The sequence below is a fragment of the Oryctolagus cuniculus genome, chromosome 14 (assembly GCF_051225735.1).
Source record: "Oryctolagus cuniculus isolate XC-2025 breed Fujian yellow rabbit chromosome 14, ASM5122573v1, whole genome shotgun sequence".
Taxonomy (NCBI): Eukaryota; Metazoa; Chordata; class Mammalia; order Lagomorpha; family Leporidae; genus Oryctolagus; species Oryctolagus cuniculus.
In genome coordinates this window covers 89,064,047-89,084,692 of record NC_142880.1, presented here as the reverse complement: position 1 = coordinate 89,084,692, position 20,646 = coordinate 89,064,047, and the positions used below count along the sequence as shown (strand labels likewise).

Below are 20,646 nucleotides of genomic sequence, written 5' to 3'. Positions count from 1 at the left end.
TTAGCCTACTATGTCACGGTGCCAGCCCCACTTGGTCAGATCTAAACCTCTATCGGCTGTGTTTCCTAAAAGCCTGAGCCATAGGGTGTTAGATTCCTACTGCTACTGTAACAAATTAAAATATATTTAATGGCTTAGCACACATTTGTTATTTTACAAAAGTCTCACAAATGGGCTAAAATCCACGTCAGTAGCGGTGCATTGCTTCTGGAGACTCTAAGGAAGATGCTATTTCCTTGCCTTTTCCAGGTTTTGGGGGCCACTCACTGCCCGTGGCCATGGCCCCATTCTCCATTTCCACAGGCAGCAAGGTCAAGCTGAGTCCTTTTCATGTGGCCCTCTTTCTGATTCTCTCTCTCTTTGCTTCTCTCTTATTTATTTATTTATTTATTTATTTATTTATTTATTTTTACAGGCAGAGTGGACAATGAGAGAGAGAAACAGAGAGAAAAGTCTTCCTTTTTGCCGTTGGTTCACCCTCCAATGGCCGCCGTGGCTGGCGCGCTGCGGCCGCCGCACCACGCTGATCTGATGGCAGGAGCCAGGTACTTCTCCTGGTCTCCCATGGGGTGCAAGACCCAAGCACTTGGGCCATCCTCCACTGCACTCCCTGGCCACAGCAGAGAGCTGGCCTGGAAGGGGGGCAACCGGGACAGAATCCGGCGCCCCGACCGGGACTAGAACCCGGTGTGCCGGTGCCGCTAGGTGGAGGATTAGCCTATTGAGCCGCGGCGCCGGCCCGCTTCTCTTCTATTTATAAAGATTATTTTTTTCAAAAAAGATTTGCTTATTTATGTGAATGGCAGAGCTACAGAGAGAAAAAGAGAGACAGAGAGAGTGAAAGAGAAAGAGTAAAAGAAATTTTCTATCCACTAGTCCATTCCCCAAATAGCCATAATAGCCAGGTCTGGGCCAGGTCAAATCCGGGAGCCAGGAACTCCATCCCGGTCTTCCATATGGCTGGCAGGGGCCCAGGCACTTACATCATCTTCTGCTGCTTTCCCAGGTGCATTAGCAGGGAGCTAGATCATAAACAGAGCTGGGACTTGAACTGGCACACTGATATGTGATACAGCATCTCAAGCTGCAGCTGGCCCCTTATAAAGCTTCTTGCAGCTACATGAATCCGACTCATCTCCATCTCAAGGTCAGCAACATAGAAATCTTCATTCCATCTGTAACCTGAGTTCTCCTTTCCTATGTCACTGAACACACACAGGCCCTGGAGATTCGGTGGGGGACAATTCTAGGAGCTGCTATTTTCCACACTTACCCATCGTTCTTCCGTGAGGCACAGTTGGACAGAACCACTGCTGAAGGCAGGCCTGATCACGTGCTGGACTTAGAGCAGCCTCTCCCATTAATCTTCTCCTTCTGGTCATTGATAAATGCTCAGATTCGGCCTCCCTTGGCAGCCTTCCCAGGCACGTGTCCTGAGTCAGCCTTCAAGGACCCCACTGCCCTTCCATTTCAGCTGACAAACGCTCTGTGCCCTCAGGGATCACACTGTGACCAGGTCACCCCACTCCACCTTGGATGCGGATTTCACTGGAGAGTGAACGGCTGTCAAACAACCTCTTCTGAGACATCCATTTTCTGATTGCTCAGTTTGCTCCAGGCAGGGCATCAGCCCTAGGCCTAGTCCTGGGAGTGCTGCTATCTCTGAAGTGGCGGAGTTGAATGTCCCCACTGTCATGGGGATGGCATAGGGCCGAGGCCCCACAATCAAAGCATTTGCTCCTCTGGCCACTGTCCTGGCTGAGAGGCCAGTGTGTGACCCCAGCCTGGTGTAGCAGGGATGGCGATGCTTGTCAAACATTCTAAATCTTCCCCCGTTCCTAGTCATTTGCACTTAGGAAGGCTGTGAGGAGCCAGCATGGTAGCACAGCAGGTGAAGCTGTCACTTGCAATGCTGGAACACTGGTTTGAGTCCTGGTGTGCCCTGCTTCCAGTCCATCTCCCTGCTAATGCATCTGGGAAAGCAGTGGAAGATGCCCCACGTGCTTGGCCCCTGACACCCACGTGGCAGACCCAGATGGAGTTCCAAGTTCTCGGCTTCTTGGGGTTATTAGAGGAATGAACCAGCAGATGGGAGATCTCTGTCTCTCCCTCCCTCTCTGTTGCCCTGCCTTTCAAATAAATAAGTAAATATTTAAAAAAAAATAAAGAACAAGTGGCCAGCATTGTGGCACAGTCAATTAAGCTGCCACCTGCCGTACTGACATCTTGTATGAGCACCGGTTTGTGTCCCAGCTGCTCCACTTCTGATTCCGCTCCCTGCTAATGTGCCTGGGAGAGCAGCAGAGCATGGCCAAAGTCCTCTGGCCCCTGTACTCAGAATGGAAGACCTAGGAGAAGCTCCTAACTCCTGACTTCAGCTGGGCAGGGGAACGAGTTTGGAAGTGTACCAGTGGATGGAAGATTCTCTCTCTCTCTCTCTCTCTCTCTCTCTCTCTCTCTCTCCCCCTCGCCCCCTCGCCCCCTCCCCCAACCCCATCTCTCTTGCTCTGCAACCCTGCCTTTCAAATAAATACGTCTTTTAATGAAATGAGAAAAAAGGGGACTGTGAAACAATAGAATGTAAAAGGAAGCTCTGTGACTTCTGAGCCGAAACGGTGAAAAACTCATGCTTAATTCTACAGTAATTTTCTTTCTTTGCAGCAGCAATAAAGTATTAGGTTCCAAATGGTATAGTTGCAAAACAGGAGTGTGCATCATCCCCAGGTCCCCAGTGGCCAGTGACACACATTGGACATGAGCGTGAGCAAGAATAGACTTTGAGTGTTCAGCCTTGGCTTTGGGACTGCTTGTTATCAGAGCACACCCAGATGCTTCTGAATAACATACTGTCCCAGTGAGGGGGCTTCCATGCTGCTTTTCACTTTTTTCATGTTAATGTGATAGTGCTACAAAGAGAACAGATTCAATATAGCTCAGAGACACAATTTAAGAATACAACAATATTCTTTCCCTCACTCCCTCCTTCTCCTTCTTTCTTCCTTCCTTCTCTTTATTTCTCTCTCCCTCTCTTTCTCTCTCTCTTTTGTTCTTAGTTTTGGAGATAACATTTTTAATTTATAATAAAATCAAAGGCTTAATCCTCTATTAAGTAAAAAGTTCGACAAGTGAAAAGTAAAAAAAAAAATGCTAGGTCGGCAGGACTAGGCAAGGACTATAAACAACAATCAAATGAAAACATGTCCATTTGACTCACATACAGTAAATTTTAAAACAATCACAGATCATTTAAACTATAATAGTATATCATTCTTAACCGTTGGCTTGAAAGATATACAAAGAAAAAGTTTGATAAAGCTATATTTGCAGCAATACTGATACACACAGGCATTTCTTTCTTTTTTTGTTTTTGTCTTTTGATTTTATTTTTCTGTTTGAATTTTAGCTCCCACAAATAAGGGAGAATGCGTAGTGCTTGTCTTTCTGTGTCAGGCTAATTTCATTCAATATGATGGTGAGACTGGAAATTTTGACCCCTGTTTTGCTGCCACCAGAAGAGAATCTCTTCAAAGATGAAGCTGTGAGAGGCAAGCAGAGGTGACAGGAAAAGGAAAACAACCCAGTTGGCCTCGTTTGACTCCTTGGATATGTTTGGACACTGAGATCACTTGACTAGGGACGATAGAGAGGCATTCCCCGTTTTGCTGCGTTAGTTTGAAGTGTGTCCTATCCCTTGCAATGGCCAGGGTTCTGTCTGCCATGGCCCTTTCTTCTAGCTGACTCACATGATCACCTAGAATTAACTTTTTTGATTATTCGTATTCTCAGGGAATCCTTCTCAAAGAAAGCAAGACCCCTGCATATCGGAGTGGAGCCCTCAACACAATTTGCTGCCCCTAGAGAATATAATTCTTCTATATTCTTTATGCACTTCTCCTCTGGAAAGTTTAATTACATTAGCCCCTTCCCATTCCCTAAGAAAGGAGGGTGTGTTAACCAACAGCCAGGTCCAGGAACTCCAAACTGTCCCTGTTTTATCATAATTGCCAAATCACAAAGAAAAAATTCCTCAATGATGAAATGTAAGTCAACGAGAAAGTGAATCTGGATGATTGTGACCTGCAGAGAAAAGCAACACGAGGAAAATGCTGCTGCCCTTATTTCTACTTTCCTACTCTCTCTCTAGGCATTGATTTGCTTTTGTGCATTTCCTGTGAGTCCGGGCCTTTGAGAAGATGACCAAAGGTTTTGAGGCTTTTTCCCCACTAGAGTTGATGAATGTGCTGTGACTCATCCACAGTCTCTTTTTTGTTCCCTGGAGGAACCACAAAGGAGGCCTGTAGGAGACCACTGTGAGGAGAGAGGTTAGAATCTGTGGCCATGGAACTGTTCCAAGCCAGCAGGTCCACTGAGAGGTCGAACCACCAAAGTTGACCTCAGCTCAAGGCTTGAGCCAGCTGTGCCAAATTCTGACCGGCTCCCAAAGCTAGATCGAACCACATTTTGATTTGACCCGACCTGACCCATGCTTCCCACACATGCTAACACAAGATTTTACAAAGCTCCTTGATGACCATGGATGACCAATGGCCAGTGATCTGTAGGCAGCAGACTCAGAATTGTTTTGACTTTGACCACAACTGTGAGTCAGTGGATAAAACAGAGTTTTCACCAAGTGCCTTTGGGGTACGAATTTAGGAATTCAGCAGGATTTATAAGATAAATGGCATTTCATTGCAATCAGAAAGTTCAGGTTCTCAAAACAAAACAAAACACCATTCTCCCCCCCACACAAAGAAACCTTTTATTTAAGAATACAAACTTCATGCATTTCATAAGTACAACTTTAGGAATATAGTGATTCTTCCCACCATACCCGCCCTCCCACCCACACTCACTCCTCCTCCCTCTCCCATTCCCAGTCCCATTCTCCACTAAGATCCATTTTTGATTAACTTTATACACAGAAGACCAAGTCTATACTAAGTAAAGCGTTAAAAATTTGCACAAAAAAGAAAAAAAATCCTTAACAGTTGAGACAAGAACTGTTCAAAGTCATTGCATCTTGAAGTTAATTTCACTTTTTTTTAAAAAGAAACTTAATTAACTTTAAAAAGCACCCAAGAATGATACATCTTCGGCGAGCACTTAGACATAATTATAATACAACTCATTGAGGACAGAGGTCCTGCATGGGGAGTTAGTGCACAGTGACTCCTGTTGTTAACAGTCTAATGTCTGACATCAGTGATCACCCAAGGCCCTTGACATGAGCTGCCTAGGCTATAGAAGCCTTCTGAGTCCACAAATTCTGTTAGTATTTAGACAGGGCCATAAGCAAAGTGAAAGTTCTCTCCTCCCTTCAGAGAAAAGTACCTCCTTCTTTGATGACCACTTCTTTCCACAGGGATCTCCCGACAGAGGTCCTTCATGTAGGACATTTTTTGCCGCAGTGTCTTGGCTTTCCGTGCCTGAAATATTCTCATGGGATTTTCAGCCAGACCAGCATGCCTTAAGAGCTGACTCTGGGGTCAGAGGACACCACCATTCTTAAATTACTTTTGTTTAGCAAGGGAGCATCTGTGTGCATTCCTGTGTGACTGTGTGTTGTTGATCAGAAAATTATCATGAGAAGACTGTGAATCTCAGTTTCCCCTATCCAGTGACTGAATATATGAACACCTATTTCAAAGGAGTTAGTTCTCTATTTCAAGTATTAGTCACTCGGGGTTATGTCTAAATGACTTGGATGAAAAGAGGTAGGCTGCTACTTACAGTATCTCCTCAAATTATATTTCTCATTACTCCCACTAATTACAATGTGAACGTAGCATATTTAATCTTTGGCCAAGTGTGATGACCCCTATATAATGGAGAAAATTACAGAACCTCATGTGAAGGGATTCTCCAGCCTATACGCTCAGATCTTCTCTGTAACTCTCCACTAATACGTAGTCTTTGCCCTTGAACGCTACTCTTCCTAGAGGCAGTCCTGGCAAACGTTGCTGTGCCCTGGCACATCCCCCTCTGTTTTCAGTCACAGTCCAGACCAGACTCATTTTGAGCTGACAGCGTCTCGCATCAGCTGCAGGGTGGACCCCGGACTTTCTTCCAAGCTGCTCCCTGTGCGGGTATACCCTAGAAGGGGGGCGGAGCAAAAGCTTTCCAGGCAGCTGCCAATCATGGGTCAGAGTCGCAGCCCACTTTGCTTCAGGAGCTGCCTCTGGCTTGCTTTCCACAAGATGATCAGAAGTCTCTGGACAATGCACACTTCATCAGCTCCTCCTCCTTGGTTATCTTACTCCACTGCCTCTTCTTTTCCGTGACCTGGGATCACCTACTGAATAGACAGTTTGCATCGTTGTCCTTGCCTCAGGATCTACCTTTGTATGTACCCAAACTCAGATATAGATGATTCCATTGTAGCGCCTAAGAACGGGAACTTCTGAAACCCGCTGCCTGACACTACCTCTGTGGCCATGAACAGGCCTTAGCTTTCTCATCTGTAAACTGGGGATAATATTACCTGCATTCTTGAATTATTATAGCTGTCATTGTTGAAGAGATTTTGCCTATTTGATGAGGTGAAATCTGTCACTCTGTAAGTTCCATCCTTTGGACAACATGGTCAAGAGTTTTAGGTCAGAGTGGTTCAGTTGTTACAGATGAGGATGATAAAGCAAGTTGGGGTTTACTGGGGGTTCCAGTAGTAGGACCACTTAGTAGATCACTTCTCTGGGCCTGGCTTTGTCCTAGGCACTATGACCATCAGAGCTCTAGTGCAAAGAACAGTGAGGAGACAAATAGAATATTTCAATAACACCCATCAATGAATGACAACTAAGTGTTACAAAAATACTAACAAATTATATTTAATGCAATAGTTTTCACCTTTCCAATTCTTCCCTTTTTAGAAACTGGTCATAACTATCATCAGAATGTAATATCTAGCCCCCAACAGGCTCAGTTTCTAGCTGTAAATGGTCTTCCATTGGAAACACCTACCTCCCTCTGACACAGTGTAACAGTATGTTTAGATTTAGTAAGTTTCATGGAAACAATAAAAGGCAGACCAAGCGGTCACAAGGAGTATTTACTGGGGTCACTGAGTGTCAGATGTGTCACAAGGAGACAGGGAAAACACACCAAGCAGAACTCTCAGGCTCCTGCTAGTCCTTCCCTAACCCGCTTATTCTGACTCCTGTCCACCCCTGGCTTTGCGAGGCCGCTTCCCTCAACAGCAGGGAGCTCAGGAGCCCGGGGGAGCCGTGGGCCTCATTCAAGCACTGCTGCATCAGGATCTGCATTTCAGCATTTTCTCTCCCCATACTTCTCGTGTGCGTTTCAGCGTGAGAAGTCAATGGAAGGAAGATGGTTTGCTTGCCCAGCCAGCTCCCAGATTCTGGTTCATGATGAATGGGGATGACTGTCCTCATCTGCCCATCCACTGCCCCACAATGGCTAAGAGCAGACGTGGGGAGTGGATCCGACTGCTCTCCCCTGTGGGGAGTGAGGAGAGGAAGGGAACTGGTGCATCCAGGGACAGCAGCCCAGAGAGGAAGGGGTGAACAGTTGTTTTGACCAGCAGGACATGGGGAGAGGTGCACAGAACTTAGGAAGCTGTGGCTGAAATGTATTCTTCCCTCTTTATTTTCAGCTTCCTCATGAGGACTTTGGTAAAATCTTTGTTTTTTTTTTTTTCCTTAAGTTTTGAAGACATAGCAGAAATTGCAAATGATACATGGTATGAGGGTACTTCAAAAAGTGTGCACAGATGGTTTGCAAGTGGGAGGGTGGTTATGGGGGGAAAACTGCTATAATCCAAAAGTTGTACTTTCGAAATTTATATTTATTAAATAAAAGTTTAAAAAAAGTGTGCACAAAGTTGAAATTGAAAGTTTATTTTAGTCCAACAAAACTGAAATCTATGCACATTTTTCATAGTATGCATTGTTCATGAACTTGCTGAAGACCCTCTGTATATATGTACTGCCTAACACCTGCAAATTTTAATAATATTGCCATGTTTATCCTAAAGTTTTTAAAAAGAAAGCATTATGGTAAAATTGAAGACATATATTCTCCTCCCCAGTCCCACAAGTCTTTCTCCCCGTAGGTGATTTTGGTGTTAAGCCTGTCTGGTTATAATTTTACTCCATGCTTATTCATTTTTTAACTTTTTTTTCTTATATGCATATTTCTAAATACTATATTATTTTTATGTTTTTACATTATTACATTGCATTCTATAACTTGTCATTTTGAAATTTATCCATATCAAGAAATATAGATGTAGCTAATTCTTTTTTAATAGTATTATTTTTATCTGAAAGGCTGGTTCATTCCCCCACTACCTGTAACAGCTAGGGCTGTGGGACAAGCTGAACCCAAGAGCAAAGAACTCGGTCTGGTTCTACCACAGGGAAGACAGGGATCCAAGAGTCTGAGCCATAACCCTGGTGCTTTCCAGTGTACACAGCTTCCAGGAAGCTGGAAGCAGGAGCAGAGCTGCGACTCCAACCCTGGCACTCCCGTTTGAGATGCAAGCACTCCAAGCCGGGGCTGAACAACTGTACCGGAGGCCAACCCCTTATTCTGTTAATTTCACTTTTTATTGTGGTAAAAGATATAAAACAACATTTGCCATTTTAGCCATTTTTATGTGCACAATTCTGTGGCATTAAGTATACTCATAATAGAGTGTATTATGACTATGTAGTGTCAGAACTTCTACATCTCCCAAACAGAAACTCTGGATCTGTTAAATGCTAGCTCCCCATGGTCCCTTTCCTTAGACCCTAGTAAGTTTGCTCTCTTAGTTCACTGGTTTTTAATTACTGCTACAGCACATTCTTCAACAAATACATCTATTTCCCTGCTGCCATGTAACATAACATTTTCCCAGGTTCTGAGGACTTGGATGTAGACACCTTTGGGAGCCGTTATTTTACCTATCACTGTGGCTAAAATAATGTTGCAGTTCAAACCCATGTGACATAGGCTAGGCAGCGTTAGTGAACAAAGGAGCTGATAGGTTCCCAGCAGTCTCTGTGCCTTAGGCCTGCACTGCTCCAACCTCCACCCGCTTCCATTGCTGATTCAGCATCTCCACTTTCCCATGATGCACCTGAGCCCCCTCCCTGTGCCATAGTAAACCAACATATGCCGAGATACACGTAGACACGTCATGAATTCTTCCCAGAAGTCATCACACACACTCAACACCCACCCAAACGCCACCCCATTTGTGTATTCAATTAGGGAACCATCTCTTACCCTATAAAGTGGGCATCTGGACTGGGATGGGCTCAGTTCCACTCATGAGGTGGCCCATGCTGGTATCTGAGAGTGTGCTATCCCTTTAGTCTCTTGCAAATAAACCTGCTCCCTTCCTGGCACTGTATCCATGTCTCTGCTTTGAATTCCTCTCTTGCAGAGACAAGAACCTTGGAATGAATGCAGCGGGGGCCCCTCCCCCACAAGACACATACCTAGAACTTTCTCAGGACTCACAGGTGAGCGCTGTCTGGGGAAGACATCTTCAGTGAAATCTCCTCTTCTTCTTCCGCACTTCCACATCTTTTTGGAGTCATATTTATGCTTCTTTTGGACCCAAGCCTTGCTGAGACTGACTCGAGGGGAGCCCAGCTTTATTAGATGCATAGAATGGAGCAGTGACCTCTGCCTTCCAGACCTGCCCTTGTATTTACTCCCTCGCATATCTGGACTGTGGAAGCTTTGAGGTCTAGCCTCGGAACTACGAAGAGAGAGGCCAGGGAGAAGTTCGGAGCACAGATTCCTGGGGTGTGCTAGAAAAAAGCTGTCTCTGGGATAAGGTGACTGGAACTCTCCCTCAGGGAGGAAAACTGGCTGGAGGCATGGACGTGGCCTTGACAGCTGTCCCAGTGTAGGACTGGGGCTGCTGAGGCACAAGGCATGGTGGGGGACATAGGTAATGTGCGTCCAGGGTGCCTTCTTTGTATGGAGCTGACAAATTACAAAGATGCTGCTGCTCAAAATACTTTAGGAATTTCATTAAAACCAAAAGCACACTTGTTGACTGTGGTTAGAGAATTCAAGCTTTCATCTATTGAGAAAGTGTTTATTTTGAGGATAACCAAAGAAAATTACAAGTTAATTATTATAAATTAAAAAAACTTCTCAGTGGAACAATATTTTGGCCAAACAATGACTAATACTGGGCTAGGGTGTGGGCACGGTGCTTGAGGTTCTGTTTGGGGTGCTTGCATCCCACGCAGGAATGCCTGGGGTGGGTTCCTGGCTCTGCTCCCAATTCCAGCTTCCTGCTGGTGAAGACCCTGGGAGGAAGCAGGTGATGGCTCAAGTAGTTAAGTCCCTGCTACCCACATGGGTGACCTGGCTTGAGTTCCTGGCTTTGGTCTGGTGTAGTTCCAACTGTTGCAGGCATTTGTGGTGTGCCAACAGATGGGTGACCTCTCTGACTCTGCTTCATAAATAAATAAATAATATTTTTTAAGAATTTGAAACTTCTCATCAAATAAACTACCCTCTTCACACTCCTCTTGGCTTTGTTATAAACGCCTGAATGTGCAGAGGGCAGGCAGAGTGGTGGTGTGACAGTGACTGGCAGCACACTGCCCTCATGTCCTGTGTAGTTTTATGATTTGCCTCCTGCCCATTGTGCCTGACATTACTTACTGTGACTGGGAGGTGGCTCGGTGATAATATGAGGAGCATGTAGAGGAGTTGGTATCGTCTGACATGTCCTGGACCCCTCAGGTCCACAGGAATGACCTTGACTTCAGGCAGGACTTTCTTTTCAGGGCCAGGATAAAACAACAAGGGGTGAGACGAACCATGCCACTGTGACAAGGGAATCCTGGGAAGAAAGTATGAGACCCACTGATCTACTGAGGGCAGATTATTCCTGTGCATGGCCAACAAATTCATCCCAGGCTGTCTATCTTCCTTCTCACACTGGGTGAAGATACAGTCGCATCACTTCATAAATAGGACCCTAGGCATTATCACAAACACTTTCCCTAATGCTGGAGAGCGCAAAACTACTTGGCCGGGACCCGTGACTGTTGATGAAACATCATGACATTCTATTAGATGCATGAAGACATAACACTGACATTTCAGACTATTTTGGGCTAAAGAATGTAAATAGACAATGTTTCACACAGAAACATCTCCAACCTTCTGATATCAAACATAACAACTTTGCAACAGGCCATTTATCTGTGGGTTCTAGCAACAAAGAATCTCAGAGCAGAATCACAAACCAGAGTGATAAAATACAGAATCAAAATAACACAGTTTCAACTATTTTTAGAATGCTTTTGTCCCAGGGAGGTCAACTTGATGAAGACGTTTGATGGTTTGCCCATGCCTGGCTACCTTTGAGAAGGTAGAGTAGACAAGACTGGCTCACAGCAGCAGGGGTTGAAGTAAACAATTACTCAATGAATAAATACTACTTGGCTAAGACTACTTAGCTACATAGCTAAGACAAGAGCATGAGTTCTACCAGCCCCACCACTTTCTACCCTTGGAAGACTTCTCTTTCCCTGTGCTGCGTCTCACATCTACTGTGAGGTCAATTACCACACCTGCCTCACAGTGTGTCACCATCACTAATCCATATAAAGCATTTCCCAGTATGATCACCCCTTGGTATCCAATAGGATCAACTTCAGGACTTCCACCAACAGGAAACCAAAATCATCGGATATTGAAATCCCTGCTATCTAAAGGCGTGGTACCTGCGTTTCACCAGCACACATCTTCTCGTATGTGTTATCTCATTTCTAGATTAGATGATACCTACTATTATTTAAATTTCATGTAAATACTTGTTATATTGTTTAGGGAATAATAAGAAACATGTCTGTATGTGTTTGATACACACATGATTTTTCAAATATTCTGTTTCATTATATATTTGAGAGAGAGAGCAAGTTGCCATCCTCAGGTTCACTCCCCAAACGTCTGAAATGGCAGAGGCTGGGTCAGGGCTGAAGCCAGGAGTTGGAAGAGTAATCCAGGTCTCCCACATTGAGGGGAGGAACCCCAACTAGTTGGGCCATCATTGTGGCTTCTCAGGATCTGCACTGGCAGGAGACTGGAGCCAGAGACTGGAAACAGGAACCGAACCTAGGCACGTCCGTATAGGACACAGTCATCTTAACGGCTGGGCTACACACTTGCTCCTTGAATATTGTGATCCATGGATGTGGCGCCCACTGAGAGGAGGAGCTGACTGGAAGTGGAATGGAGCAAGCAGTCAGATACCATGATTAGGGGCAAGTGCTGTGTCTGTAGATGCAGGTATAACTGCCCAAACCAGGCAACATGTAAAAACTGGAAAATGGTGGCGAAGGAAAATTCAGGGAGAAAAGGTCAGAGTGGATTAGACTAGAGAAATTCCTCCTGGAGGAAGTGGGGCTTGGCCAGAGTCTTGACACAGAGGAAGGGAGAGAGGTGGTACAGACAGCACCCCGGCAAGGCCGCACTGCCTCTGCACCGTGTTCATGTGAGGAGAGGCAAAATAAAGACCCCTTCTGGACGGACCGGAGGGTTCACACCAGGGAGCCGTGAAAGAAAGGGTGGTAGCCACGTGCTGAGATTCGTCTGTGACAACGCTTAGATTTCAGCCAATAAAGGGTCTTTTGGATAAGCTCCTGTCTTGGTGGAGGATGTGCTATGGGAAGCACCAGGGTAGGGGCCAGCCTGGAGGAAAGATGGCCTCTGCCATGCAAATCAGTTGTGCTGAGGCTTCTGCGGTCCAGCAGGGGTCAAATGTGAAGGCCTGGACTAGCGGAAAGCAGCTGGGAAAGGTATTTTGTATTTGCAGCCAGGACAAGAGGCCTCTGCTTCCCTGTGCAAACTGAGCCCAGGAGGCCTCTGACACTTGGGGCAGGACAAAGGCCCCGGCCCAGCCCGAGTTGCCAGGAAGGAGAGACGTAATACAGTGATCAGTGTTGCACTTCTGCTCTCGTGTTGAACAAGACTATTCAGAGTGACAGTTCATCCAGAAAACAACGTTTGGTACCTACCTATGCTGCAGACAGAAGGAGCGTAAAAAGTCAGGTCCCTAACTCCTCTGTGCTCCCACAGCCAGGATGCGGGGGGAGGGGGAGGTGGTATTTGTTTAGAAGAAGGACTCTGGCTGTGCAACAACGAGCGAGTCTTAAGCAGGCAGTGTGCTACTGAAGGCCAAGAAGGGATTCCTCCAGGCTACTGGGGTTCTGGAAGGCTGACTTCATTGTTTGTCTTACTATAAATCAAGATAGCTCTATTTTTAGAGAGGGAAAAAACACTTCTGAAGTTGGTGAAAGTGCAGACCAAATTAGCAAAATAACATCCAACAATATTATAAAAGCATTCCGTCTGGGTCACAAACTCGCATGAGCAAGGAAATTCACAAATAGTAACATTGAACACTGTGTCAGGGCCTCTGGTGGACGATTTACATATCAGCTCCTTTAGTCCTTGCAAACTCTCCTAAATAGATGCACTACTATTTTCATTTTACAAACGGGGACAGACAAGCTACAAAGGAGTCTACTTCATTCCCCAGAAGTTTGGCTTCCCTGTAAGCATCAGGACTCCCCATGACTGCACTCTGACCTGTTGCTTCGCTTGTTTTGTCACAATCTCTGTCACCCTGAAGACCGAACACCTCGTGTACGGGGGTAGCTTCCAGCAAAGTCCGGCTGAGGTGACCTCACAGGCACTCGAATCTGCAGATTCAGTGCAGCAGGGTCACGCCATAAGAGCTGTCCCAGAGTTAAGTCTAAATGTGTTGTTTGAGCCCCCTCTAGCAGCTCCTAGCCCTGCCCTGCATTGCTTCTGGTCCTGGCCACCTGCTCTACCAGGGAACACCTGTGTAGGTAGGGTCAGGCAGCGAGCGGTGGAAGTTGATGAGGTGTTTGGGGTCGGTTCTGGTCTTGTGCCTTCCTCAGTGCCTTGGTGGCTGTTGAAAGGGCTAGCAGCTCTCTAGTTCAGTCACTCCCAGCTCTTCAGCATCTAGCCGTGTGAGCTGGATAAACTGTTTAACCATCACTTCATTTTCCTAGCTGTGAAATCGGAACCCTTACAGTCCCTAGCTTTTAGGGCTGTGAAATTAACTGACTGTGGATCACTTGCAATAATGCCTGGCACATAGTAAGTCTTCAATGTTTATTTATTATTGTTTCCAGTACTTCTGTAGTGTGTATTGAGGTGGTTGGATGCTAGAGTCAAACCACAATTTAGAAACGATAAATAATTATTTATAGGAACAAGTTGTAAAATGGTTCCTGAACAGGCTGACCAGTAGCTATTTTACAAGTACTGGGATACCACTGAGTGTGATTTCCTTTTCTTTATCAAGTCAGAAGCAGAGGAAATTGAACCCAGGGCCTTTCATTTGCGTGAGAGTGCTGATCAAGGTAAAGTATGAGCACCACTTGCCATGGTACTTTTTTTAAAGATTTATTTATTTGAAAGGCAGAGATACAGAGAGAGAAGGGGACAGGGTGGGGGAAAGAGAGAGGGGATGGGGAGAGAAGAGATCTTCCATCTACTGGCCCACTCCCCAAGTGGCCGCACGGCCAGGGCTGGACCAGGCTGAAGCCAGTAGTCAGGAGCTTCTTCCACATCTCCCATGTGGGTGGCAGGGGCCCATGTACCTGGACCATCTTCTGCTGCATTCTCAGGCACATTAGCAGGGAGCTGGATTGGAAGTGGAGCAGCCGGGACTCAAACCAGCCCCCTCCATGTAGGATGCCAACACTACATGAGGAGACTTAACCTTCTTTGCCACAGGGCCAGCCCCTTTCCTGGGTAATTGTAAGTAGGTAAATTCTTGGAGCCTACTGATTCTGAAACTTTGGGAATATAATTTTTTTCTTTTTTGTTAGGTCCTTGAATGTTTGGCTGCCATTTATCAAATGATGGAGAAAGAGCATCCAGCCAGACTCAATGTGGACTTGCAAATACACAAAAGCAAGCCTGAACGTTGAGGTTTGGCAAAATGATTCCAATTCCTGGGCCTTTGTAGCATCCACCGACCACAGAGAACAGTCAATCTGAGTAAAGACATTTATCATCTTCGGATCCAAGCTTGCCTGATACCAACACTTGGGACCTTAACTATCAAAAGTAGGGGGTTTACTAATAGCAGAGGAACCAGGGCAAAGCCCTCTGTCCTCCCAAGACGTCCTCCCTTGCAAACAAGTGGGACAGGAAACAGTCACACTGTTCCTTGACGTTGGCAGCCAAATGAACCCTGAAATGTAAGCTATGGAGACAGAAGCAGATGGAAGATCACTTAGTGACCTAGCAAGACCACACAAGGCAGAACTAACGGTCAACAGGAGAGAAACTGATTTAAGCCAGTTCACTGCAGGACTCTAGCAAGATGTCAACATCAGCACCATCAAGTGTTGTAAAATATGGGGAGAGACCAGGGCAGGGGAGGTTGTGAGAAATGACGGAGCAGGGAACTGCAAGCGGCATAAAAACTGCTCAGATCTTTGGGCCCCACACCCATCCTGCGCGGTCAGGTGATAAATGTTTTTCAAGATAAACTAATCACCTCCCCATTCTTTTTTCTTCCTCGCTCCTTTCCAGAAGCTGTTGGGGGATGTACTGACCAAACAGGGAATAGACTAAGAAAGAGGAAGACAGGGCCTGTAGGAAATAGGACATAGCACAGGAAGGCGGGGAAGGGAAATCCCAAGATGATGGCAAGGGAAGTCCCGGAACAACAGCTGTGCAGCAGGCGCACAGAGCAGGGCAGACGGAAGGCTCTGGGAGGAATGTCTCCAGAAAAAGACGGACCCACAGCTCTCTGGCGAGTCTGAAGATGTGAGAATTTGTATTGAAAGACATTGTACACAGTTACAGGAAGACAAGATAGATTTTTAAAAGCCTAAGCAAATAAAAAGTAGGGATAATTAACTCCAAGGAAACCAAAAAGTTACATAATATAGGGAATATGGCCAATATATATCATTGTCTTTAGAAGTGAACTGTCATCAAGAATAATGAAACCACTGAGTACAGATTTAGCCAAAAATTATGATTATATTAAAGAAAGATGAGAACTAAAATGTTCATGTGGCATAATAAGGATGGTAAAGATTATGCCAAAATTTATAAACCAAGAAGCAAATTGGGTACTTCAAAAACTTATGGAAAACCAATTAAGGGATAAATTTATTTTGGGGCAAAAAGTTTCAAATCCAGGCATAGCTGATTTTTTCAGGTTACTCATTTTTAGTGGACTTTTTGAAGATTTCTCATATGCATGGTTCTGAAATTTTTCTGGCACCAAAATACAAGTTTATATTTTAAGTGTCTTCTCTATTTGAGAGGCAGAGAGACAGCGATGCCCCACTTGCCGGTTCATGCCCTAAATGCCCACAGTGGCCAGGTGTAGGCTGAAGCTGGCTGTCCAGAACTTAAGCTGGGTTCAAGTGGGTGGCAGGAACTCGACTCTCTGAGGCATCACTTGGTGCCGCCCAGCGTGCACATTAGCAGGAAGCTGGACTCTGGAGTGGAGCCAGACCTCAGACAGGCACTCAGATGCAGGACGTGAGCCTCCCAAAAGGCACCTTCACCACTGCGCCAAATGCCTGCCCATCCAGTAGATCTCCTTTCATTCCGGATTCTGTGAACTCTTTGAAGTACTCTCCTACACATCCGTGCATATCATCTACAACTAGCGTGCGTGGTAAGTACCCAGAGATGCAGCTTGAAGGACTGGAAGTAGATGCCTCTCAGACGTGAGAGAGAGAGCAGGGCTGGCGTCCTGGTGCAGAGGTTAAGCTAACCTGTGATGCCAGCTTCCCATCTGAGCCCTGGTGTGAGTCCCTGCTGCTCCTCTTCTGACCGTGCTCCCTGCGTATGCACCTGGTAAAGCAGCAGAAGATGGCCCATGTGCTTGGGCTCCTGCACCCACGTAGGAGACACAGATGAAGCTCCTGGCTCCTGGCTCCTGGCTTCATTTCAACCTGGCCCAGCGCCAGTTGTTGCAGCCATTTGGGAAGTGAACCAGCAGATGGAAGATCGATCAATCCCTGTCTCTCTTTCTCTCTCCTCTCTTTGTCACTGTGCATTTCAAATAAATTAATGAATCTTTAAAAAAATGTGCAAAAGAAAGAAATCAGACATGGTTAAGAAGGGAGTTTTCTGAGGCTTTGTACCCACACCAAGCCTGAAGCAACACCTGGTTCACCACGCCTAGGAAAGGGCAATGCATGAGTTATAGTCCTTGTGAGCAGAGAGGAAGGATAGAATGGTGTGTGTGTGTGTGTGAGAGAGAGAGAGAGTGTGTGTGTGTGAGAGAGAGAGAGAGAGAGAAAGAAATGATGCTTCCTGATGAATCTTGCTTTCAAAATACAAATTTGGGGGCATGCCCTTGGCATAGTCATCAAGGCTGTACTTGGGATGCCCCCATCCCATAGCAGAATGCCTGGGTTCAAGTCCAGCTTCCTGCCAATGGACACCCTGAGACACAGCAGGTGACGGCTCAAGTACTTGGATCCCTGCCATCTACTTGGGAGAACCAGGAGGAGTTCCAGGCTCCTGACTTCAGCCTGGCCCAGTCCTGACCATTGTGAGCATATGTGGGGAGTGAACCCACAGATGGGAGATATCTCTCTCTCTGTCTCTCTGCCTTTCCTCATTTTATGATCAATGTCATGAATCCTACGTTCTATAGTATTAATATCCTTGTTTAAGAAAAAATAGTATGTATATGGAAGTATATAATGTCTACATATGAAGTGATTGTGACGAGATGCTAAAAATTGCTAAATCTTAAATAATTAACACTACTGAAAAAGGGAAAGTGCAAAACTAAGCAGGTCGTTTCCACTGCTTTGGCCCTGGCTGCCCGCTCTCCTATCTGCACACGCATGGAAAGCTTCCTCTTCCCAGCCCTGTTGCTCTTTCCTTCAGGACAGCCTGGGGAGTCCCCTGAGGAGTCCACCCAGGCCTGGGCCTGTCCCCTGGCCTTCGTCATGAATCCCCAGGCCTGAGGATGCTGGGGCGTCTGCCTGCATCTGGGTCTCCCTACTCCTCCAGATGAGGAAAGTGCCAAGTTCAGAGCGGAGAGAGACTGAGCTCACTCAGTTTGCTCTCCTGACGGCTGCTAAGTCAAAACAGCTAATTGGTACCTTGTTCAGCTCCTGCCAGGTGCAATCGGCTGAAAATCAGCCTTAATCGCTGCTGCAGCTGGAACTTGGTGTTGTTTCTCCTTGAGAGGGCTGTCTGCAGGACTCCTATTAGGAGCAAACAGCATCTGCTGACTCACTAGGCTCCGAAGGTTTGCAAGCCCGGCGCTCCCAAGGGTTGCCCTCCTGCAGAGCCACGGAACTCCAGGTGTCTGGAGCACAGCTTCACTCCCCATGACCTTCCTGAAGCCCCTCCCCATTCACAAGGCTGGAGTGGACCCTGGAGCTTGAGGAAATCCTTCCTCCTTGGCTGCACTTGGACCTCTGAGGTCCCCCTCCCTCCCTCCCTCCCTCCCTCCCCCGGCTACTCACTTAGCCTGGCGCTCCCCACTTTGTGCACTTGCCCGTGACCTGAGTCTTTCTCGCCCACTCACCATCTAGTGTTTAACTGACGCTGGTGACCTGTCTTGTCCAAGTCTTCCACTGTGAATGCCCAAGGGTCAGAATGCCTGCCTTGGCAACTCCCTTGTTGCAGCAACGAATACAGAATGCTATGGTCTCAGTGTTTGTGCTCCTCTAAATTCCACGGCAAAGCCCATCCCCTCTGACCTGGGCCTTTATGAGGTGGGGAGGCCATCAGGGCCAACACATGTGAAAAGGATCCGTACCTTTATAGAGAGGTTTGGCGAAGCCTGTATTTCTCTTCCGCTGGAGGACGCTACGTAGAAGTCTCCAACAGCGAGGACTGGGCCCTCGGCGGACCCCGACTCTGCTGCTGCCTTCATCCTGGCCTCCCAGCCTCCAAAACCGAGAGTAAGAAGGTTGTGCTCGTTACAAACCTCCCAGTCTGAGGTATTTTGTGCCAGCAGCCCAAGGGGACTGTAAGGCCACCAAGTAGGTACCTGGAGAGCTGCTTTGTAAGTGGGGAAGAATTTGCCTGTTTAGAAGCAAGTGAAATGTCTGGATTTGGACAAGAGGGGCAAGCTCGGGGCCACGACGCGTTCTGCAGTTGGTTGCTTTGCAGAGCGGGGTTCACCTGGAGCACGTGCTGCTCACCAAGGAGCCCCGCTGCTGACCTTGGGGGCATGAGCGAGGCTGGACCGCGCACTTGCTCGCCTTTGGCACGGTCTTTTGGTGTCCTCATTTAAAGGGGGCAAAAAGAAGTTCTATACAGGGTAGATGGAAGATTGCTTAATGCTTCAGAGAGCCTTCTAGAAATAAATGTTTAGACCTCTGACGGTGGTGTTCCGATAAGCGTAAGTGGAGATGATGTGACGAAGTACAAGGTCCTGCAGCGTGGCCTGGCTTGTATTGGCTCGGGGCTCGAAGCTGGGACTCCCAACCCAGAGGGAGGGTTACAGGGAGCATCTTAAACCAAGGCTTCTTTCAGCCACAGACGGCCAGAGGCAGGTGCGTGGCTTGAGGCATGATTACTAGTTAGAGACAACAGCACACTCGCCACCTTGAGACACAGGATGCTGCCTCTGATCACCGCTGTGAGAGTATCCTGTGTCTGCCACAACCACTTAACAACACAAATTTATCATCTGCTGGTCTGAAGTCCAAAATGGGTCACAAGGGCGAAAATCAGGAAATACTCCAGGGAGAGTCCACTTCCACCCCCACCTTTCCCGCTGTCGGAGGGAGGCCTCTGCATTCCTCCGGGCTCCGGGCTCCACCTGTCAGCGCTCCAAGCTCTACTTGCATCATCGTGCCTTTTTGCTGTGCTCATCTTGTTTTTCATGAAGATTTTGGTGCAGTTACACTGCCCCTCCCCCTAAAGTATCCAGGAGAATCCTCCCATCTCAAGATGCTTGATTTAATCACACCTGTACGATCTTTTACCAAGAAACGTATCATCGTCTGAGGTCCCAGGTTATGACCTGGACATCTTGGGGCGGGGGCCATTGTGCAGTTGGCTACCCCAGAAAGTGCATGCCTTTTATTAAAAGCTTTTTTTTTTTCTGCAGTGGTAAAGCCATGAACATCACATGAATAGACTATCAAATAGATTTAACTCACTTTAAGACCGGCAAGATGGTGCAACTGTTTCACAGAATGAAAAACTCATACACACATACAAGCCAATGTTGACAGATTTTACAGATGGATGTGAAATTGTCCATAGCTAACGGAAAGAGTAGCTTTCCCCAATTTGTATCTCTATGAACAAAGCAGTTTGCAATACTATCATCAGTCGTCTGAAACTCAGAGTTGTGGCTTTGTGGGGAGTGATAACCCGGTGTGTTATCCCAGACAGACATCCAGTAATCTCCTTTGCCCATTTTACACTTCTGCACTGTTTCCTGACGCCACCTACAACGGAAAAATTCCCTTTGATCCTCAAAGAAACAGGCTTCCTACGCTATAGCCCCTGCACCTTCAGAGAAGTCTCTACCCTTTAGTGCCTCTGTCTCGCCACCCTTGCGTCCCGAGGCTAGCGATTTCCTGGGCATGCGTTTGGGAGGATCAGGTAGCGGTTTAGAATTGCATGCACTCCTGCATGAGTGTCAAACATGCAGGGATCAAGCATTGT

General features: G+C 46.6%; 1 long non-coding RNA gene across 2 annotated transcripts; it reads right to left on the bottom strand.

The window, feature by feature from the left end:
* Nucleotides 1–10,009: 10,009 nt before the first annotated feature.
* On the bottom strand, nucleotides 10,010–19,928 carry LOC149122425 (uncharacterized). 2 transcript variants are annotated; one of them, XR_016220293.1, is made up of 4 exons: nucleotides 18,545–19,928; nucleotides 18,114–18,218; nucleotides 10,639–10,819; nucleotides 10,010–10,277 (listed from the first exon to the last, which is right to left on the bottom strand). It is a non-coding gene; the product is annotated as an uncharacterized LOC149122425 (long non-coding RNA). The 2 variants fall into 2 exon arrangements; XR_016220292.1 differs by lacking the exon at nucleotides 18,114–18,218 and having other exon boundaries at nucleotides 10,094–10,277; nucleotides 18,545–19,896.
* Between the last annotated feature and the right edge of the window lie 718 nt (nucleotides 19,929–20,646).